The 22419-nt window shown below is 36.4% G+C and overlaps 1 protein-coding gene across 4 annotated transcripts in view; it reads right to left on the bottom strand.

Moving 5' to 3' along the window:
- The window catches only part of adcy7 (adenylate cyclase 7), a 61460-nt gene that overhangs the window by 36457 nt on the left and 2584 nt on the right, over window positions 1–22419 (bottom strand). Inside the window, exon 1 of one of the 4 annotated variants that reach the window (XM_015049164.1) lies at window positions 6099–6153. The exons of the other annotated variants lie outside the window; for them this stretch is intronic. The gene's annotated coding sequence lies outside the window, so the exon portion shown is untranslated. Of the gene's footprint in view, window positions 1–6098; window positions 6154–22419 lie in introns of those variants that run through there. 4 annotated transcript variants of the gene reach the window in all.

Genomic DNA, 22419 nt, shown 5'->3' with positions numbered 1-22419 from the left:
CTAAACCTACAGCCAGAGCCACCACAGAATGGTTTAAGTCAAAACATATATATGTGCTAGAATAATTTAGACCTACATGTGATACAATAGACGCTCTCCATCCAGTCTAAGTGACCTTGGATTGAAGAATGGGGAATCGTTTTATTCTCTTTATGTTGGCAGAGACACATCCTGTAATCGCAGTCAACATTGGTTCTAGACAATACTGACTTGAATACATATATAATATAGAGAGTCGTGAATAATTGTCCTTCAAATTACATGTAGTCCAAATTAAATAAGCCAAAGTCTTTGGTTGTTTCCTGAAAAACGTTCAATGAGTAATAATACTTTTGTAAAGCACTGCTGCATACGTAACGTTTTAGTGGTAATAGAGTAAATAATTATATCCCTAATATTCTATTGCATAGACAATCGAATTATAATAATATAAAACAAAAATCTTTCCTTTACGTTCTCGTTTTTTTTTTTTTAAATGAAGCGTTTGCTTTTTGCTGAATAGAGGACCACAATGTACCTGACAGTCTGGGAGATCATGCTGGGTAAGCTCTATACAAGTAAACAAGGTGGATATAGATTGTTATAGATCGTCCTTCTCTTCAAATAGCTAGAGCTCTATAGCTGCAACAGGTCCTCATAATTATGCTGAACTATCACTGAGCATCACAGCCACAGAGCAGAAACAAGGACACCGAAGCTGCTTGTAGGGATTTAGAGATATTACTGAATCATTCAGAGAAAAACAATGTGAACTTCGCTCTGCTGTCAATAGAAAGCTCATTTCCTGCTCTCACTCTATTTCAGTGTGTGGAGGGAAAGGCACAGCTTCATGTTTGTTTCCAGCATAGCAACTGTGACAGGTGCTATGTGCCATAAAAACTGGGATACAAGAGGAAGAAGGACAAAAGGTGGGTAGCAAGACAAAGAACAAAATTATGCTGGAACCATCATTTGCTGTGCTTTAGCGTTTTAGTGATAAAATTCCCTGCGGCCAATGCAGTGATGCTCCACCCTCACCTGTTGTCGTGTATTGCCAGTCAGCTGGCTGAAAATAAGCTACGACACTTTCCTCTCACTTACTAGAAAGGCTAATCAGCAATTTGGAAGCATTTTAAATATTTCAAGCTAGTCATTTGAGCAGAATGTCAACAAATTAAATGAGATACCCAGGTTTCAACCAACCAACCAACCAGGTTTCTCTCACTCTGCTATGATAAAGTTTTTAACCTGTAATTATTAAATGCTTCCAGATGCATCAAATGCTCTTATCACTTTTGAGTCATGTCTGCAGTGCAGATAGTCATCAAAAAATGAAAAAATGTGTCCTCATTTGAGATTTAACTTCCAGACCTAATGGAGCGCTGACTGGAAATCACCTCATAGGTAATAAACTAATGTTATCCAGAGATCATATCTTTAGCAAACCAGCTCCCAATTCAAAACCTTTTATAGAGAGCTGCAAATGCAGATTTTTTTTTTCCACAGCAAATCACTTTGCTTTTATGACTGTCTTTGTGCTTGCATTCAATGAGCCAGGACAAAAGAGGACAAAGAGGGACCCTGGCCTCAAGAAGAGGAAAAAAAAAAAAAAAAAGGATGAGCAAATGCATTTCCCAGTCTGTGCTGCAAAGTTCTAGGGTTAAAGGTGAGTTTGGTAAAGAAAGGACCAAGCCGATTCAGCTAAAAACTTTGTGGAGTACAGAGGCAACTAAAGAGACCCACCAGGTTTTTCCATTTTAAATTCCTTAAATTTTAAGTTCCTAAGAACTTAAAGATTTTACAGGTTTTGTTTTGGACAAACTAAATTAGCTAAACATAATTATAGATATCAATTTAATATTTCAAGCGACTTAACTTGAAACATTGTTAAATGTTTAAAATGTGAATTCAGTTCATCTCACAGATAAAATAGTGTCTTGTCTACTAATCTGTTCACACCATTTTGTTTCTAACTAAAATGTTACGGTTCTGGACTGTGAGGATTGTCAGGAAGCAGAAGATGCTCATCCTGCATAGATTCAGGATTCTATTTTTCAGACAACACTTTAAAGGAAAGAAAAGTAAAGACAAACAGCTTTTCACACATCATCAGGGCGGATAATTTGGTAGTGATTTAACAAAATTACTCGTGAATATCAAGTTTTTTGAAATCCACATTTTTTATTTATCTGCTAAATATAATTTTTAGAAAAAATAGGTTGTAGTGAAATAATGTCAAATAGTTATTTAACCCTCTATAAAATCCAAACAAATGCAAGAAATCATTTTGCTGAAGGCTCACTCGCCTCTTGATGCTGAATGCTTGATCTGATAGTATTAGATTTGTTTTTCTTATTAGTTGACCACTTGCAGTGACTCATACGCTCTGTTATCAACATACATCCTGGATAAATCGGATATAGTTACAAAAGCCCAACAACAACCACTAACACCTGATATTAAAATTTGCTTTGAGTTATCAGGATCACAGATTTCACATGGCACGTTCTGCAACAAGGGTCAACAAGTCAACAATAATGTTCAACTTTTAACTCCAGACTAGAAAACAAAGGGGGAAAAAAGGAAAGTAAAACAAAATGCTTAAATCCCAGCTAAAGTAACACATCTGTGTCCTGATGTAGGGGAACAGTCAAGATTTTACACTCTTCATATAATCATCATTATGTACCAGGGATACATCAAACCCATTACACAGGCTTGATGGATGTGGTGGGACCTTAATATCCACAAAATGTGTTTCTCATGTTTACATCCATTTAAAGTGCTATTTTACATACACAAACTTATAATATGAGACAGGAAAGACGGTTACAGTAGCTTAGTACCAAGCAATGATTACATTTAATTATTTTTATTTCATGTGACTTAAATATTTAGCTGGATATAATATTTCATAATTTTTTTAATCAGTTTGCAGGACAAATATCCAGGTCAGATCAGGTTAGTATTTTACGGCCTCCTGTAATCCTGCAGCAATACAAAAAAAAAAAAATCCTTTCTATAAATAGAAGACTGATCTATGTACAGCAATGCACACTTGTGGATTAGATTATCATACCCTGTCCCCAGCCATGTCTCCTCCTTTCGCTCAGTACTGGCTACTGGTATTAAATTAACCGCATTCACCAGAAGGAGTGACTTGCACCTAACAATATTACCAGGATGCTATTTCAGCAATGATTTAAGCTTTAAATGCCTCTGCTTATAATAAATACAGGAAGTGCAAAAGAGAAAACGGTACTTGGAAGCTGTCTGTTATTGGTCAAATGTCTCACATGCACTTATATATAAATCGAGCAAAGGCTGAGACTGCTGCAAGTGTAGACATCTGTTTTTCTGCTTGACACAAACAGCGGGTAAAAATAGGGGATTATTGGTTTAAAAATACATAGAATTTAAATCTAGACATATCAGCCGAGGGACAAATCCAATACTGAAATAGCCCTGATCAAATTAGTCTGAGCCATTTCCTTCTCATATGCTGTTTGGATTTAAAAACACCTGCACTCCCTCAAAGGAAATGTCACCCAAGTCATATTCAGGACAACACTCAGTGTGACTGTCACAAGGCTCAAAAGGTAAACTGGTATAAATGTGAATGCAAATTCAAATAAATTACTGTATATAAATGGTTATTATAAGAATGTCAGACGTGTCTATATAATTCAAAATTAGGATATTACAATAGCAAAAATATTTCAGCTTATTTCCAGCTTAATTTAGAATAAACCATACAATTTTAATAATGAGCCCAGAATAACTTTACTGTAATTAGCATACTATCATATAACATACAGCCACAGTTAAAAAAAAAATAAAAATCAGAATATGTGTTTCGATGAGGCCCATTTGTCAGATTAAAAGTACATGTTGAAAATAACACACTTTTCATTGATCTCATATTTTTGTATGCATTGTTTAAATTCATTCTAAGCTGAAATGTGTTTTCATTATCTATAGGCGAATATCACAATTAGCAACTTGAAAGCCTTTCAGGATGAAGGGCTTTCAGTTTGCAAAGAGCTTTGTGAGATGCCTTTCAAAGTTATGCGTGACAGGCTTTCAAACATCAGTTTATGTGCAAAAATAAGAAAAAACGTGAAACAAAGTTTGAATTCTTTGGTTATCTCACTCAAAAGATCCATATGCGCGTCACTGTGAGATAACATATGCGAGTCAAGACATAGATAAGTAAAAAAAAAAAAGGGAGAAAACATTGACATGTTTCCTCCCTCCTAATCTGCTAACAGTTCCACGTTAGCAGATTAGGGCGATATTATAGTTAGGGTAAGATATGGCAATTTAGGTTACTAGACAGAATGCATCAAAGTTTTCAGGTGCAGCAGAATGCATTGCTGCATCCTCACTGCCTCTTCTGACCCGCAGGTAAAGAGGTGTAACAAAAATGAGAGTGCTGTGTCTCATTGTTCACTGAAGAAACACCTTAGACCTCATGGCTATTTCTGTCATTTTAGGAAGAAAGGCATGTCTTGGTACGTCTTGGATTTTGTCATGCGTTGAGCAGAGCTCTGTGAGATGCTAAAATAATATAGCTTTGTAACTTAACTCTGCTGCAAACGTCTCCAGAACTTTATCCCCGACATTTGTGGTGTTCTATGGTCCAGATGATGTTTGTTTACTAATATTCTCAAAAAAAAAAACCTTTGAGGTTTATAGAAAACAAGAAAATTAAATTACACACAGGTGGATTCTTTAGGTAATTCAGTGCCTTTAGAAGGCAATTGACTGCGAAAGATTCCATTTAAAGGTTAAAAACTAATTAACGCTGGTCAATATGTTGTGAATACGAAGTTGAATTTTACATAAGGCAATATTTAGTCAGTCGGACAGTCAGAAGACGCTCACACCAGACCTTTCCCAAAGTGCTTAAGGAATCACAAATGAGAAAAAGGAAAGCAGAAAATAGGCATGTATTGCAATATTTACCAATATTACCACCAGCACAAGATTTTCTAATTTCATGTAGCCGGGGCCATGATAAAAATGCACACCCGATTGACATGAAGAATAGACGCAATCTGTTCCAGCTACAGGGATCATTGTTTCCAGCTGATGTTACCAGCCACATCCCTGATTCAGGTTTCAAAACGTACCACACTCTTTCCCATAACACTGGAGCAGAAGGGCGCCTTTTTCACCACCACCCATAAGAAAAAAACCATAATTATTCCTCAGCAGTCCAGCCAGCTCACTACCACTATCCCACTCAGAAAACCTCAACATCTGAAACCAGTACAGCGACGGGAATGTTTACGCAGCTACAAAGAACCTAATGCAGATATCACGCAGCACTGCTTCAAAAGAAATGGATGACAGCTTAAGGTCAGTGTGATGATGGTAATTTTCCAGACGACTATCAAACTCGGGCTGCTGACAGGGCCATCTGGTGCGCGTTTCACGCAATCTACTCTTATATCTAAAGTTAAATGTTTTTTTAATTCATAGTGTGCGTTGCATTGGTTGACGCCTGTCAAAAATAGCATGTTGTTAATGCGCATGAAATGACTTTAAAAGCTGAGGCTAATAATGAGAACAGTTGAATTTGCACAGTACATTACAGCTACATAGTTTTACAATCAAAATAACTTCTTCTGAATTTCTGTGACGGCCAGGAAAGCGATGGAGTACGTAACCCTTCTGTTTGCCTCAAACTTTAAAACGTATTTATTCTAACCAGTGAGAAAACCAACTTGGTGGTAAACATTAGTCATCAGCAGCGTCTACCCCACTGTTACAGACAGCAACAGAAAAAGGGGCGAGTTGACTGAGATCAGATAGTGGCATGCTACATAAATGTACATCTTTTGTGTGGTCAGGGGTCTCAGGAGGTTTAATACAAAAACTACAAAATGTATGTGCTTTCAGAAGTAATGTTAGCATGATGCATATTAGCAACATCGTAAGAGACATCACGAGTTCAAAACAGCCAAAGATTAAAAGAAAGTCCACATTACTAATCTTATCTTTAACATAAGTTAAAATACTGTCAAATATGTGTGTATTCTATTTTCTGTTCTAAATACATATCACTATCACACAACTAGTAACTGAAACATTACTAAAAAATTAAAACATACCTAAGAAGAGAGAATCTCAAGTCAGTGGTTTACATCAGCCCAGCAGGTTCTGTTTCTATACATGAAATAAAATACAATAAATAAACCCAAACTAGACAAAGAAAGACATTGATAACAGTTGTAAAATTAAACACGGCTGAAACGCACAACAGTGAATATCGTAACAAATAAAAACGCATACAAAACATGACAAAATTAGACATAAAATCTTGTATGTGATTAAATTTCTCTAAAACATATGTTAAAATATAATACTTGTGAAGAAAACACAGAGCTCATCCTAATACATACCACAGTTTCAGACAGCAACAGAAAAAGTGGGTAACTGGTTGCTATGGTAACCACCAACTGTTGAGAGTTTACAAATTATGTAGCAATGAAAAAAATAACTTTTTGACTACACTATATAAATTTGAAGAATAAATAAGCCAATTTTGTCAAACTTCACATCTATTATAACGTTAAAATAAATCCCAGTTACTCGTATCGTCAGATAACAGACGCTGACGGGCATGAAAACATAAATAAAAGCTACAGTGCAATGCAAAAGTACTAATAACCGTTTAGCTTACACATTTTGTCATGCAACAAACTTTAAGTTACTCTAATGGGATTTCTTGTAAATACCAATAAGAAATAGTGAAATAACATTTTACCCAGTCTAAGAGATTAAATTGTTAAAATTTCCACTCAAGTTCCGCCCAGGTCACAAAATATCACAACTTCAAAAACCTCGGCTGAGCAAGCGTCTTTTCAATGTTACGGATGCTACAATGTCTTCACATGTGCAATTTTTGTGAGACATTTGCACAAAACGCAAAATAATTTTAGATTATTCTAACTTCCTATTTGTTGCATAACCATCAAATCTGAAAATAAAACAAATATTGACAGAAACTCAAAATAATGTCTTTTAATAAAACCACGAGAGGAAACAACCACTTGAATGCCTGTTTTGTGTCCTGATATATTTGATGGCTGAAGATGGTTGGGAACATGTTGAGAGCATGTTTCAGCACGTTCCCAACCTGACTGATCACACTATTTGAGCAGACTTACTTGATTTCCTCTTCAAAACTCAACACTGCCAATTCAGTAAATCGCACACATAGAAGATTTTGCGCTCTAGCTATAGAGACGCAGAGTAAAACCTGAACACGCCGTTTCCACTATAAAATATGATGGCGACATGGCGGTTTACTTACTGATCGTGTTTCAGTTTTTTTCCTTCATGGAGTTTCATTTTATTTGCAGAACCTTTAGGAGACGCTTTCATTGCTCAAAAACAGGATTTTTGATTTAATGCTGCAGTTGAAGGAGAGGTGAATCCTTGTAACCACTAGAAAAGGCTTACATAATTCATGTAATGCTTGTGGGTGAGAAGCCAAGAATTATTCATTCTTCCTTAAAACATCTGTGCTGAGGGGGAGTAGATTTTGCTGAATGAAACGCAGACTATGACAGTAAAATTTCGGTGGTAAAGTAATAAACTGATTAGCAGTGCTTCATTGGTGCATTTTATTTGTTTTAGTGGGGGTTTTTTTTCCAGTCTTTAACAACAACAAACAAAAACAAAACCCCACCCAGCCCTGAGGAGTAATCTTAATCTGATGACTTAAGTTTCCCTGAGTCATCAGGGAAACTAAATACAATTTATTCCAAAACAAAAAAACATATCACTTCATGTCACGGATAAAACCTTATGGCATATGACTTTTTCCAGTTCAGTGGCACTAGATTAGAATATTATCAGATGATCACATTTTGATGCACTGAAAACCAGTGACCTTTGTGAAATGTTTGTGACTGCTCGCTAAAAGATTTGTTAGATAAAAAGCTCTGCAAAGAAAAATAATCCATGTGCACAATGGGGGGAAAAAAAACGCTGACTGCATATTCTTAGCGCTGCATGGAACGCCACAGTCCAAGCCTTCAATTTAAAATCCTGCAGCAGCAGAGAGGTCGGACGGTCAGAGTGACGCAGGGCGAGCACACAGGGATCTCATTACCTCAAATGTCTTCCGAGAGCCATGGATGACTACACTGAATGGTAGCTGAGGATTCAACTAATAGCATTCTGGTTTTCCCCTGAGTGTCTTTAACAGCCCTTTTAAAATTTGTAAGCCCACACTTTGTTTCATGCACTTGGCGTGAACACAATTTGTGTTCAGCTAAGCTTCTGAAACGCACCCAGTGATGGTCTTTATGTTGGTCATGCCAGATATCGGATCTCAAAGGATGCTTTGTGTGAGGCACGGCGAAAGTTGCACGTTTTGAAAAAGCCATCCCCCTGTGTTTTGCCGCTGTGGGCCAAGGAATGTGAATGAAAGCGTCGCCGTTGAGAAGCAACACGGGAATATTTTTACACACCAGTACCTTTTCCGGGATTTCTGTGGCTGAGTGGGAAGGAGAGGTTTTTGGCAAAGCTGTGTGAAAGCAGGGTTACTCCTACCAAGCATCTGTCTGAAGGCTCACACAAAGGAAATGGCTCGAAAAGACTTGAGTTTCACTGCTGCCCTTCCCATAAATGAGTCACAGTCTGACAGTGCTGTACACGTATTTAATTCAACTGATATACATCTGTGTTTAAAACAGAAAACCAAAATGTGAAATTCTTAGAGTATAGGCAATGCCAACAAGTGTCTTGTGAAATCATTTGTTACCCTTAAATGTTTTCACATCTCATTGCCGTTCATCTAGAAATTTTGATAGCACATAATTATGAAGTGAGAGGAAAAGAATGCACAGTTCTGAATTTTAAAGGGTGTATCTGTGTTCAGCCACATTGACTCAATACTTTGTTCAACTTCCTTTTGACGTAATTACAGCTGTGAGTATTTTAAAAAGTATCTCCACCAGCTTTTCACATCTAGAGGCACTCCACAAAAACTGTCCCAAATTTAGGTATGGACTTCATCTAGGCCATTGTTGCATATAAATTTGATTTAATTTAAACCATTATGTCTTTTGCCCCCTTTTTAACAGTGTTTAACAGGTTTTTGTATTGCCAATGCTGACATATAAACTTTTAATGATATTTAAGATTTATATCAGCATCTAATATTTGTTTATTCTGACATGTCTTTTGCCATCTGTTTTTTATTCTGACACATTCTTTGTCTACAAAGTATTTGAAGGAGTAACAACATCACACCGTCACTGCAGATCCACTGGCTACACAACAATGCCACAATATTCATGCTGAAGAAACCAGTGAGATTATTCAAGCGTTGTGGTCAATTGTGTTATGCTGCTGAAGAAGCCACCCGAAGATGAGTAAACTACTGTAACAAAGAGATGGTAGTAACCAAACGTCAACTACACAACTCATGTAGATTAAAGTGTTGAAATTATGCTCAGCTGGGAACAGAAGCACCAGAGTGCCAAGAAAACAACCATTACACTATTTCACTACCAGCAGCAGCAGGCAGAACTGTTGTTAAAAGTCAGGATATTATTTTATTATAACTTACCCATTTAACTGAAATAAAAATGGTAAATGGGGAAAAACTATAACTACATGGAACTAAATAGTGCATTTATAAAACTTTCTAAAACACTGAAATTAGAGATATAATGGCCTTTATTTTTGTGATTATGAATCTATTTGCTAACATTTTGAACTGATGTGAAATTTAGTTCCCCGCCCCCCCCCCACACACACACACACACATGCAGTTGTCAGCAAATTACAGCAGTCCATAATCTTTCTGCCGAAACTTATGCCAGTCTGCAAAATGGCAACAGCAAAAGTTGAGATAAATCGCTAGTCACTTCAACAAGAATTAAAAAAATAAATAAATTAATTAATTAAATGGCATTGTGATAATACAGACATCACAATATTTTTGACTTTTTTAAATTCTGCACCTAAAGATTAACCAAAGTATGTAAAAATTGAAACTACTACTATAACAAAAAAAAAATACACTGAAACTAAACAATATTTCACTAATAATAACTAAGAATAACTAGAAAACTCATTCTAAAAAGTAATTAAATCTAACTGAATTAGACACAAATTTCACAACAAAATAAAACTACACCACAAAACCCAAACGGAACCGTGGCGTTTTCATTGGCGACTAGATGTTTAAATGCAACGAGTTGATGCCTGCCGATTGGTTGATCTGCTTTTAGTGTCAACAAGCAACCGAATAGATGCACCTAAACCAGTTGCCATGAGAGAGTCATCACCATCTGTTACAAAAAGAAACCAACACAGGAACTTCTTATCAGTACTTGTATTGCGTCTTAAACTAGTTTCTAGTAACAGCAGCTTTTCTATCCCCAACCAAAGTTCAGTTAACTTCCTGGCAGTCTGTTTTCTGGCATCCCATAATATTAATCCTGTTCGGTTTAACGCCCATGCATATCTACATGCCAAACATGTTTACAGAGTTGTGGAAATGCAACAAGACAACATCGCAGTGCGTTCACGTTCATGCAATTTCTTACAGCATGAAACAAAAACAGACAGGTGCTTTTTCAGGTCGCTTGCTGTTATGGAGAGGTATGTTTGTCACAAAGAGCAAAAAAAGTTGTTGGAGTGTACTGTTGATTAAAATAATGTAAGGCAAGAACTTTAACAAAATTGTGTTGTGTGTTGGAGTACCAATTTTCCAAAAGATGAGCTTGTTTCTTTTTAAATGTTCAGCTCTTGCTTTTTTTCCTTCTATCATAATTTGCAAGTCTAAACACTCTTTCACAGATCTGAGATGTCAAAACATCAGCCTGGTTTTCAGGGTTCTCAAGCAAAGGCAGAATTTACCCTGCAACATGCACTTGACCGCACAGCATTTCACTTCCTTGGTAACTGTGACTCATTTCCCTAACAACTCTGCAAGGACAGCTTCACAAAAAAAGGAACCTGTAGCCAGTGCACAATTAGTCACAGATGGATGCTGCAAGAAAACAAAATACCTGATTTTAAGCCGACAGGAGAAACAGAAACCTTCTGTGAATGAAGCACAGAAGGTAAGGTAATTTCATTTTTTATATAGAACATTTTCAGCAACAAGGCAATTCAAAGTAAATGAGAACAACCTGTCTGTTTTTATATCATACAATATAGTTCTACTCTACAGATTATATTTGAGTACAATACGTAAAAAGAACATCATGAGACAAATGGAATTGTAAATGCATTACCCAAATTGTCTTTTTTTTATTTTTAAGCACTCAAAAGACAAACAGGGTACACGAGCTAGCCTCATCACTGGAGTAGAAGTCTTTTCAGGCTATGAGACACCTGAGCCCACAGCTTTGAGATTCCCCACTGAACATCAGCGTCCCAGCTGCCGACAGCAGAGATCTGCAAAACACTTTCATAAATGATCTGTGTGAGCGAGGTTTGAATGGCAGACACCTGATCCTTCCTGGAAGATTAGATTAACTTTTATTATGGGGAATTTTTAATTTAAGAAGATATTAACTGGGTTTTATTTCCTTATTATTTGGTGTGGATTTATTACATATGTAGTAGAATTACTGACAATTTTAAGTAATATTGCATAATAAGAGTAAGTAATATTTGCACCAAAAAAGTGAGAGAAACCTTGCAGATATTTCTTTTTAAGGTACATATTTTTTATTATTATTCCAAGTGGAACCAGAGCAGGTGTCCAATGTTGCAACCTCAGGCACCTGGCAAAGCTTCCTCCTATTCATCTTGACAACTGCTATCAAAGGCTGAGCAGCATGGGAGGAGTTTATTATACTTAAACATTTATCTGACTTTTTTTAATAAGACTAGTTTATTTTGGTGGTTTTGCAAAAGAATAATTTCTACATGATTGCCTCTTTATTTTAAAAAGTAAAACTCAAAGAAGAAATGATCAAATGCAATTTTTGGAAGAATAGGAAATTCAAGAACTGTATTGTTTGTCGTTTTTTGTCACTTCTTTAATTAAATGAACTTCAGCCTTTTCATTTGTGTTTTGTTTAAGGTGAGGCCTCTAAAATTAGCCGAGTTAAAGACGAGGTCACCTAAAAAGTCTGAAGACTACTTCACTTGGGAATACAAGTCTTTTTGCCCACCCTTCTTTGAAGAGTAGCTCAAGCTCAGTCGGATTGAGTGGGACAGCGTCTTCCCATCAAGTTTTGCCAGCTTTACTGTCTCTGCTGAAGAACAGAATCTCCAAAGCATAATCTTGCCACCACCGTGTTTCACTGCGGGGAAAGTGTATTCAACTCATAGTGCCTTCTTCACCCATTAGCCATAAACTTCAAATTTCATCTCATCTGACCAGAGTTCCTGTCTACACTCGTTTTCTGGGTCACCGAACATTGCTCTGCAAGTTGTTGTTTCACAACCCAACTCTGCTTCACACCTTCCAACAATCTTACCTTTGAACTCTCTGCTGTGACCCCTGAAATTTATAAATCTGGTTGTTTACGTTCTCCAACAAGCTTTCACAAATCACATAGTTTTGAAGACATTCAGTTGCACTGGATTTTCTTTATAGGCATATCAGAGAAAAGGGTTTGAATAAAAACACACACTGTATTTTTCAGATATTTATTGCTACTTTGTGCTGATGTATCAAATAAAATCTTAGATAAAGTGCAATGAAGTTTCAGGTAGCAACAGAACAAAATGTGAAAATGAGGTATGAATGCTTTTCTAACCAAGTTGCTGTAGAGTTTTATCAGCTTGGCTTTGAAACTGACGGCATGTTTAGAAGATTATCTGGGCCCCGATACTCCATCAACCAATGATACACCATAAGCTGCTTCTTTCAGACTCAAGAACAGAGCTGGTCTTCAACAGTCAGTCTAGTCCTGTGGCTTTTGGAAATTATTTACACAACAAGCAGCACTTATGAAAGAAACTGTTTTTAAAAGATAATTTTCACAGCGAGTAGATGGAAAGAAGAACCACATCAATGCAAGTAGTTCAGACGAACCTTCAAGTTGGAGGAAAACGGCAGACAATAACTTCCCAACCAATAAAAGCAAATATTTCAGACAACAATATGAAGCAGTTGTTGGTATAATCCCTCTCTAAGCTGGCAAATGCCAAATAAAAACGCAGCATTTCTACAATGTGTAGAAATGCTGAAATACATAAATGTTTGATTTATTTTAATAAAAAAATATAAATATGCATCACTATTGCAGTTATTAAAAATGTTTTAAGACAAAGAAAAGGAAAACGGTGAAAAGAGGATTCTTAGTTTTCTCAAAAATATTTTTAAAATCCCTACAATGTACAATAACAAGCATTTTTATTTCCAAAAGCTTTCTTGGAGGAGTAGGTGAGTATTTGGTTGTGTAAGGGACAGCAGAAGGAGAGGCTTGCCCCGGGCTCTCAGTTGGTCAGTAGTTATATTTTTGGAGGCTCTCTATTGTAATCCAGATTCAAACTGACTCCATGCCCAAATCCATGCCTTTTCTACCAGATCCACCACTAATGCGAGAGCAAGTGGGTAGCTAATAACTCATTAACCAGTTTAGCACAATGAGCAGCTTGTTGAGCCACTGAAGTGTCTACAAGGCTGACTCTGGCATGCAAATCCTGCACGTTTGTACACTGAATGCACATCTACAACGAAACTGCATCCAGACTTCAGCTCAACTGAACGAGTTTAAAACACCTACCTTTACATCTGCATAGCCTGGGATTAAATAATTACAAATGCACCTACATAAAGTGGGATGTGCATTACATCTTTAAACATGAACTCCAAATTCCCTGAAATGCTACAGAGATTATTTGTGCTTTAAAGCCATCGACCAGATGTACAGCAAATTCCTCTTTTGCCAGTACAGCGTCCTTAGTTACTAATGTCTTTCACAGGTAAGTTTTTCATTTCTGCAGTGATTTCTGCAAACTCTTCGATTCAATGGCACTTCTCCAGATGGGGTGCTCTCACAAGCGTTACATAATGTCCTTGAATGATAGCAAGCACAATACTCTGGATATGAAATGGGGAGAAAGAGAGCAAGACACCCACACAGTTGCACCATCCGCTCTCAAACATTCACAGGAAGAAAGCATCGGCTCACACTGGCTGCAGGGTGTTACGGCATGGCTTCTGATCAAGAAGTTTGACACAAAAGGTCACTTCGCACAAACCTGTTTGACTCAAAGCTTTCTATCAACAACATGCTATGTAATGCCATTAAAAGGGATATTAAGCACTATAAATTTGAATATCCTTTCAATAAATCATTTTGCATCCTTCAAGTGTAAATCATTTGTTCTACTTCAAACTGTAACTGTATCAACCTTTGTTTTAATCACGCAATGCTAAAGGTAGATCATTTCGAGGGACTGTGGAAGGGGAAGTTGCCCAGGAAATGGAAAGTTTTCTCCAACAGGGTGAAGAGGTATTCCTCTAATGGCACTCCAAAGCAACCCATGTTGTGCTGCAGCTCTTCAAATGGCTAAAGTTAGACTGCATCATTTTCCAGTCTTAAAAAAAAAGAGCATCCAAGACTGAATAATGATCAAGATGACAGTAAATTATTGTCAGTCTACAGATTAATATAACAAGAAAATGAAAGCTGAAGAACTATGGCTTGTACAAAATAAAGAACAAATATAGATGGGTTTACAGCTGCAGCATCTTTTTTCTGAGTTTCCATCAGCTTTCCTCTTTTTCCCAAGTTGGAAAAATAATTTCTGCCCAGCACAAGCTGCAAACATTTCTCCAAAACACTGCAATTAAAAGTCTGATAATGGCATCCAAGTACACAACACATTATGTTTAAGGTATGTGGAGGGTTGCTGCACACAAAAACAAACCAGAATATTAATCAGTGGAAACTTCACTTCATGCTGCTTGTTTTCCCACTATTCTACTGAAGCAAACACATCCTTTATGAGTCAGGTTTAAAATCAATAAATTAGTTTTTAGTAGAAACTGATGACGAATCTTTGTCTTATTTTGTCTAAGTATCCGTTGAACTTTTGCGTAAAATACTTGACTGTTGTCTCATCATTGCCACAAAGTGTAAATGTATTTTAATTAAGTGGGAGGAAAATACTAAAAGAGGTTTCACACAGTTTGTTAGTTTATAAGCTAGATTAGGTAAGAAGGCATTGTTTTCTTACATAATCTTATATAGATTAGGTAAAAATATAATTTTTAATCGAGAAAAGAAAATTAGTTGGTCAAAGTAAAAGGGGGCTACATACAAATGTTTCACCCGTCAGATTTTTACTTGGAAAAACATTTTTTTTAAATCATTCTTCCTTTTCTTTCACTTGACAATCATGCATTGCTTTCTCTTGATCACAAAAAAAAATCCAATTTAAAACAAATCAAGTTTATAGTAATGTGACAAATTTTTCAAGTTTAATGGGTATGAATACTTTTACTATTAGTATAGCATTCAGTCACTTTTTGTGTTTGCAACGTGACTGAACAATCACTAATAGGGTTCTATTTATGCCTGCATACTCACGGTCACATAAGAGGCATCCTTGAGCACAAGATCTGCACAGAATATTCTGGCCATGCACCAGTTGTTGGTCGTTAATTATAGTGTCTTACAATGGCTCCTCCTAGAACCTCAGCCAAAATTATAAAGCTATCATTAAAAGTGCACAAGGTGCCAACGTAGAAACACGTAGTCCCAGTAGAAAATGTTCATGCTTGTTTGGAAAAAAAAAGAAGAGAAAAGCTCTCCTCTAGAAAAAAAAAACTGTCAAAAAAGAAAGATGTGTCCTAAAGCAAGGTGAAACACAATACTATTATAACTATCACAATAAATATCTTCTGGAAAGCCAGTGAAAGTTCTTGAAATTTTTTTTTTTTAAATGTAAATGCATAAGTCTTATAATCTTTCGTACAAAAACAGTCTTTCACTTATAAGCTGTAAATATTACTTAAATGCATCTTAATCACAATTCAAGACAAATACATTTTTTTTCTAAAAAAATAGATAATAAAAGATGTTGACTGTTTCAGTGTTTATTTACGTAATTAATGAAACGTGAATTTACCTACATGGGTCAGTGGGCGGAGCTATTATAACTTTAGTCATTATGACTTACCTGTCCAGGTTAACCAATCACATGCTTGGGTGTTTTAATGAAACACTTTTTCATAGTTCATGGCAGCACAGGATCCATAATATGATTCAATAAATATTTAAATATATAGAAACATTTTGACATATACAATTCCCTCACGACTTTTGCACTTAAGGTATTAAAATAATTATAACCCCTATTATTTATTTAGCTTTTTGTTCATAAAATGTTTTTATTTTCTATTTTACTTATATTTTTTCATAATTACTTTAGTCCTTTTGCCACATAATAGTTAACAGGCTTTAAGCCCAGAGGAGCATTAAAATGCTTGCTCACAGATTCCAGTGGATAGTTTTACCGGAGGAGCCAAGTCTCCCGCCGATCTGATGACGCCAAACACAAACACCTTTGAACATTGAGAGAGCTTAGACAGTCAGTCGCAGTGGCACCCTCCTCATTTCTGTTATTTTTCTACAGCAGGACGTCGTTCTACAATTTCACTTCACAATGCAGAGTGAAGGAGGTCCTGGGAGCGAAAGATGAAGAGAGGCATCACCCAAAGAGAAGGTCATGTGCTCTCGACGTTCGATGGCCTCAGATCTGAGGTGAGGTTGGGCTCCTTTTAAATACATCAAACAAACTCAGCGGAGGGAAAACAATCCAGGGAGCTTTGTGTAACAACGACTTTCTCTGACCAATAATTCAATCACTGCTGGTTTTGGAGCCGTGTTTATATCCATAACTCGGTGTCAGTACTAATTTTGAGAAGAATGATTGTAGCTAAACAGTTTGTTATTTTAGGCAATATTTAGCTGTGCAAAAATCATTTGGTTGAATTTAAAATTTTTAGTAACTAAAATTGCTTTAATAAGACCCTTAATGACAAGCATCTGCAGCATGTATCCCAAAGGTTGTGCTAAAGAGTACATCTCTTCCTAGAGGCAGTGGACTCAAAGCTAATGAGGTCAATTAGTCCCTGGTGCATTGAGAGATTAGCACCTAATTCACTAAGAGGAGCCCTTCTCATTTCATCCCTCCAGAGGAGAAGAAGGGAAGAATATAAATAATGATTACCAAAATGAGGAGATTGGAAAAGAGGAATTGTCAGTCCTGTGAGGGGCTAAAAGCATGCAGAAAGCATAATGATGCCAAACGATTATATAAAATGTATACGATGACTTTTTCTAAATATTTCTTCGGCTTGAACTTTTCAAGGTTTTCTCAGTTTATGGTGTATTGATAGACCAACACAAAGTAGCACATACATCATAGGAAGATAAAAATATAATGCATGATTTCCCATAAATAACTGAAGAGTCCACAAATATGCACAGTTATCTACCCTAATTTTCTCTAACGCTCTTCATTAAAATCCAGCGTGATCACCCGCATGTAATTTATTTTCAATAGAAATTCAGCAGTTCTGTGAATGCCTCAAAGGTTTGTTAAAATCAGTCAACAATCATCATCATGAAGACCAAGAAACATCTGAAAGTTCAGGCATGAAGTTGTGGAGAAGCTTTGAGCTCTGCTCAATCCACCATGTGAAAATTAAAAGGCTATGTTCTCATAGCAGGCCAATGTGACCCAAATTCGCTTTATTGCCTATATGTGACCTATATCTGGCTTTTTCACAGTAGCCTAAATGACCCAATTCTGATATTTTCACCCTCGCACACACAAACACACACGCAAAAAAGAAAGACATCAGATCTGTGCCACTTCGATATGTGGTTCTAATTTGGATACAATAATAATTGATAGTTTTCAAAGCGGCTGCAGTCTCAACGGGAATGTTGCATTATCTCTAGCGTTTATGTCATTGATGTGAGACATGCATCATAATTCTGCACCAGAAAAAGCCAGATGTGGTAAATTAGGATGTAAACAATGGCTGAAAACTATTATTATGATCTTATGAAAGAAGTCTGTCACCAAAGTGCATCACATCACAATCAGACCACTCCTGGTTGTGTCTATGCATTCAAATGTTGTTGTTGTTCTTCTGCGTATGTGGGTTGCTTTGGGAACGCAAGTACTGCTTAAGTAAACACCAAGAGGCGCACAGTAACTAAAGAGGAATTGTAAGCTCATGTAAGAGAAACTTTCAACAGAACATCATGCACTAGAGTCATGCTCCTCACAAATCCAATCTTTATGGAAGAGGAGATATAGGAAAGCTATTGTTGCCAAGTAATACACACGGTTTTCCTGATGACGTAATTTTAAATATTAAACCATTGATATGTTGATCAATTACTAAGTACTTGCATTTTTACCAATTACTGTTTTACTCTTACTTGAGAAAAAAAATCTGTTCAAGTAGAGCAACTCTTACTTGAGTACAATTTTTGGATACTCTACTCACCTCTGCATTATGATGAAGTAACATTGGAGTGGTTTAGTTTAAAGCACATTCATGAGTTAGTAAGAACCAGACAAAATCCACATCTAAAAAACCCAGGCAGTAATCTGTGGTAGTATTAGAAAATCCATGTTCACAGATGCCATCTATCCAGTCTGACTGAACTTGAACTAATATCCAAAAAGAATGGACAAGACATTCAGTCTCTAATGCAAAGACATACCAGAAAAGACTTGCAGCTGCACAGGCAGCAAAAGGCAGTTTCACTACGTACTCACTCAGAGGGCTTGGATATAAATACACAGCTCTTCACTCATTTTGAAAACCATGTTACTCTACTGCATCAGTTGCAACATATTGAAGTTTGCAACTCCATCGTGACAAAGTATTAAAAAAAACATTTAAAAAGCATAAAGGCTTTTGCAAGGCACATAAAACACAAAATGATTTTGCAGTTTTGTGTTTTTTCCTTTGATGCTCATTAAGACCGTGTGGAAATAGATTTCTCCAGAGCAGAAATTATAATTATACCAAAAGTATTGCAAGGAGAAAGAGAGCATGTGCGCCTCAGCTTGACGGATAGCTTTCAGACCTAGTTCTAAAGAACCTGCAAAAAGTTGCATTTGCATTTCCGGTGGAGGTTCCCCATATTTCCTGTTGAGGTCACAGTCATCAAGCTCAAGTCAAGCTTGTGTTCATCATGTTCTTAATGCATGAGGAGTTGCACATTTAGGTTTTTCAGAGTTTAGATAAAACACTTTTTCTTGTTGAAATTAGCTCTGCAGGTTGAAAAAGAATGGCAGCAAACTGAGGAAGTAGTGTGAGCATTTGTGGCTTAAGACTCAAAAATAAGTGCTCATGTTTACAGTCGGTGCCAACCTTCACTGTTGAGTGTGGCCTTTCTCCTACTTGGTCATCTAATGCGGTCTAATGGAGAAAAACAAAACAACCTGACCACTGGTTATTAAGAGACTTGTCACAAAACAACGCTGAGGCAGTAGGCAGTGGCGTCACTCTGAACAGTACCGATCTGTTTCTGGGCTTTCTTTTTCTTTGTGTTAATTTGTACACTGCTCAACCCTGAACAGATGGTCCCTGTCTAAATTCATCAAACTGTAAAATTAATCAAATAGCATGCACAATCACAACAGGGTTTCCTTTGTGTCAAACTGAGAATCGTTACTGCACCATAATCATACGGCTATGGTGAATTCCACATATGTATGATAACTTGGATTACAGCTTTTACACTACAGGACCCTTTGGCATTGCAAGACTTTATAGTGTGTGAATGTGTGCGTGAATGGGTGAATGAGTGAATGCAACGTGAAACTCTTTGGGGCCCCCTGGACTAGCTAAAGCACTAGAATCAAAGCATCTTTATGACAAAGCAATAACATTACAGCAAAATACAAAACTAAAAAATTTCAGTTTTACATAATAGCCCCTTTAAAATGATTTGAGTAGCTTAAGTAAAAAAAAATCTAGAAAATTAGGCCCCTTTTAACTGCATTTATCAAGAAGGAAAATTATTCCTTAAAAAGAAATCACTCTTTTTATCCTTCCTCTGTAACACATCACAAGTTGGCAGCAAACCTAGACAGGGAACTATCTTTAACCATTCCTCTAAAAAAAACTTTACAGGGTATCTGGAAGTGAAATCAGCCCATAACATCATGGGTCCTCCACTGTTCCCAACAGCTTTTTTCACCAAACCCAAATGGAGCCATTACAAGCTGAAACCTCATCTGATTTGACCAAAGCACCCAGTTCAACAATATGCGACGGTGGGACAGATACATCGTAAACCCTGACCTGTAAAGATCCCAGATCTGCATTATGTTCTCTTGTTTTTTCCACTTTGAAGTCTGGCCGAAAGAAATGGGCCTCTGTGTCACGTCCTATTTATACCCCAGGAAGGGGAGGTCACAGACCACCAAGCTTACAAAGGTATGGGCCATTATGAGGCTCCTGTGGTATAACAGCTTTGAGAAAAAGTACCACAGTTTTACTTTACTTAAACAGAAAAGCAACTAATCCTCCTACTGCTACTAAAACAATGTGACAACTTAACATGTATTAAACGATTTCAATACATAGTTATAAGCAAACACCTATAATAAGCACTTGAAGAAAACATTAATTGTCAAGTTGATATACTTAGTAATGCTTAGTTTTTTTTTTTTAATCAGACTATTTGCTCAGGTAACTAGGCTGCAGTCTGCTGCTATACAGATACCGAGATGACAATTTCCCAGCTGTAGTTAACTGCTTTAATAAGAACATGTGTGTCCATATGTTTGGTGACCAAAAATATTTCAAAATTTCCTATCTTGTAAAGTGAGGGAAAAGAATAGCAGCCTACTTTTCAGGCAGCTGAATCAAGAGGGGAGAGGCAGCACTAAATTAATCAATCCATCAAACAACTAGAGAAAACTCTGGTTAACCTGGCAAATTCCTTGCTTTCTCATTTGAATGACTAACTCTATGAAAAGGAAGATGGAAAATTTTAGAAACAAACAAGACGGGGTCGGGTGTGGGTTAAACCTTTCATACCAGTAATTCGCCAATGGCTGACCAGAAGTTACCTGATAATCTGATAAAAAAAAAAGTACATTAATCATAGGAAAAGACTTGAGTTGCATTTTCAAAACAGTTGTAACAATTGTGGCAAAGTTGATTTTATCAAAATAAATTGTTCAAAGATTACAATGCAGAAACACAAAATCTTATCAAGTATTTTTGGTCTAGTTTCTAGTACAAATATCTTGGTACACTTGAAGAAAAACATAGATATAGAGGCTTGTTTTAAGTAAATAATTCCTTAACATCGGTGAAAACGTTCCATTGGTAGATAAATTAACTTAGAACATGAGAAAATCTCTTGTTAGAAGTTACATAATCTCCCAATGGAAAAAGTACTTTTTCATCAAAATATTGTGCAATATTAATTTATTGTAATGCTGTGCACAGCATATCAGCGTGGTGTGTGCTGTAATATTTTTATATTGGTCTCCAATTTAATGACACGAATCAACAGAATAACTTTTAAAGTTACTCGGGTTTAACTATGATCCATAAGAAAAATGTTTATCTTTGTATGTTCAGCACATTTTTCATTTTTAGGTGCAAACAGTAATATAATATAGTTGCTTTTTGCTGGATTTGAGGCACTTTTTACACACAGAGTGCCATATAATGTTATCTAGCTCTCATTCAGTGTTTAAGAAGCAAAATAATCTCAAAACAAGCTCATGAAAATACCAAATATTGGTTTCTCAGATTCACTAAAAGACCCTGAAGTGACACGTTAGCCTTGACAAAACGTGAACTGACTTCTTCAAATTACATGGAGAAGTTGCACCAAGACTTCCTGTCACTTTATCGATCCCAAAGCTTTTATGAACTCTCTTTCACACCTTTTTATGACTCAGTGCCAGCCTTTGCAAAGTTCAACCAACATACTTTAAGAAAGAATGTCTTCTTTATATAAAAAAAAGACTTTCAAAGGAGATGTTGCAACAAGAAATGGTGAACTTATTTCATCCGTCTCACAAATCTCATCTTACAGAAGTCAAGAAGAAGCTAAAACAATGTACATTGATGTACAAAGAAAATCTATGTAGGTAGGATCACTTCTCTTCCACAAGCAATAAAATGAAAAGAATCAGAAGTAAAGATTACAAACTAACCTGAATGTAATACATACCTTATCTTTACAGGTTCTGCATTTAATGGTTACATAAAGTCTGTTGCTAGATTGTGACAAGCAAAATAATACTTCCTGTTTGTTGCCTTTTGTCTGTTAGGTTAATTCCAAACTGACACAGCAGTGCTATCCATTTAGGAAACAGGCTCTTAAGTTCAAATAAGCGTTTAATGAATTTACCTTCAAGCTGGCAATAAAACTGCAGCCTAGCACCTACTGTGACATAATGGCAGGAATAATAGACAGCAAATCAACCAGCTGT

Source organism: Poecilia latipinna, unplaced genomic scaffold, assembly GCF_001443285.1.
Source record: "Poecilia latipinna isolate Pla-1442-1.1 unplaced genomic scaffold, P_latipinna-1.0 Scaffold929, whole genome shotgun sequence".
NCBI lineage: Eukaryota > Metazoa > Chordata > Actinopteri > Cyprinodontiformes > Poeciliidae > Poecilia > Poecilia latipinna.
The sequence above is the reverse complement of the archived record's forward strand: the minus strand, read 5'-3'. Positions and strand labels throughout refer to the sequence as shown.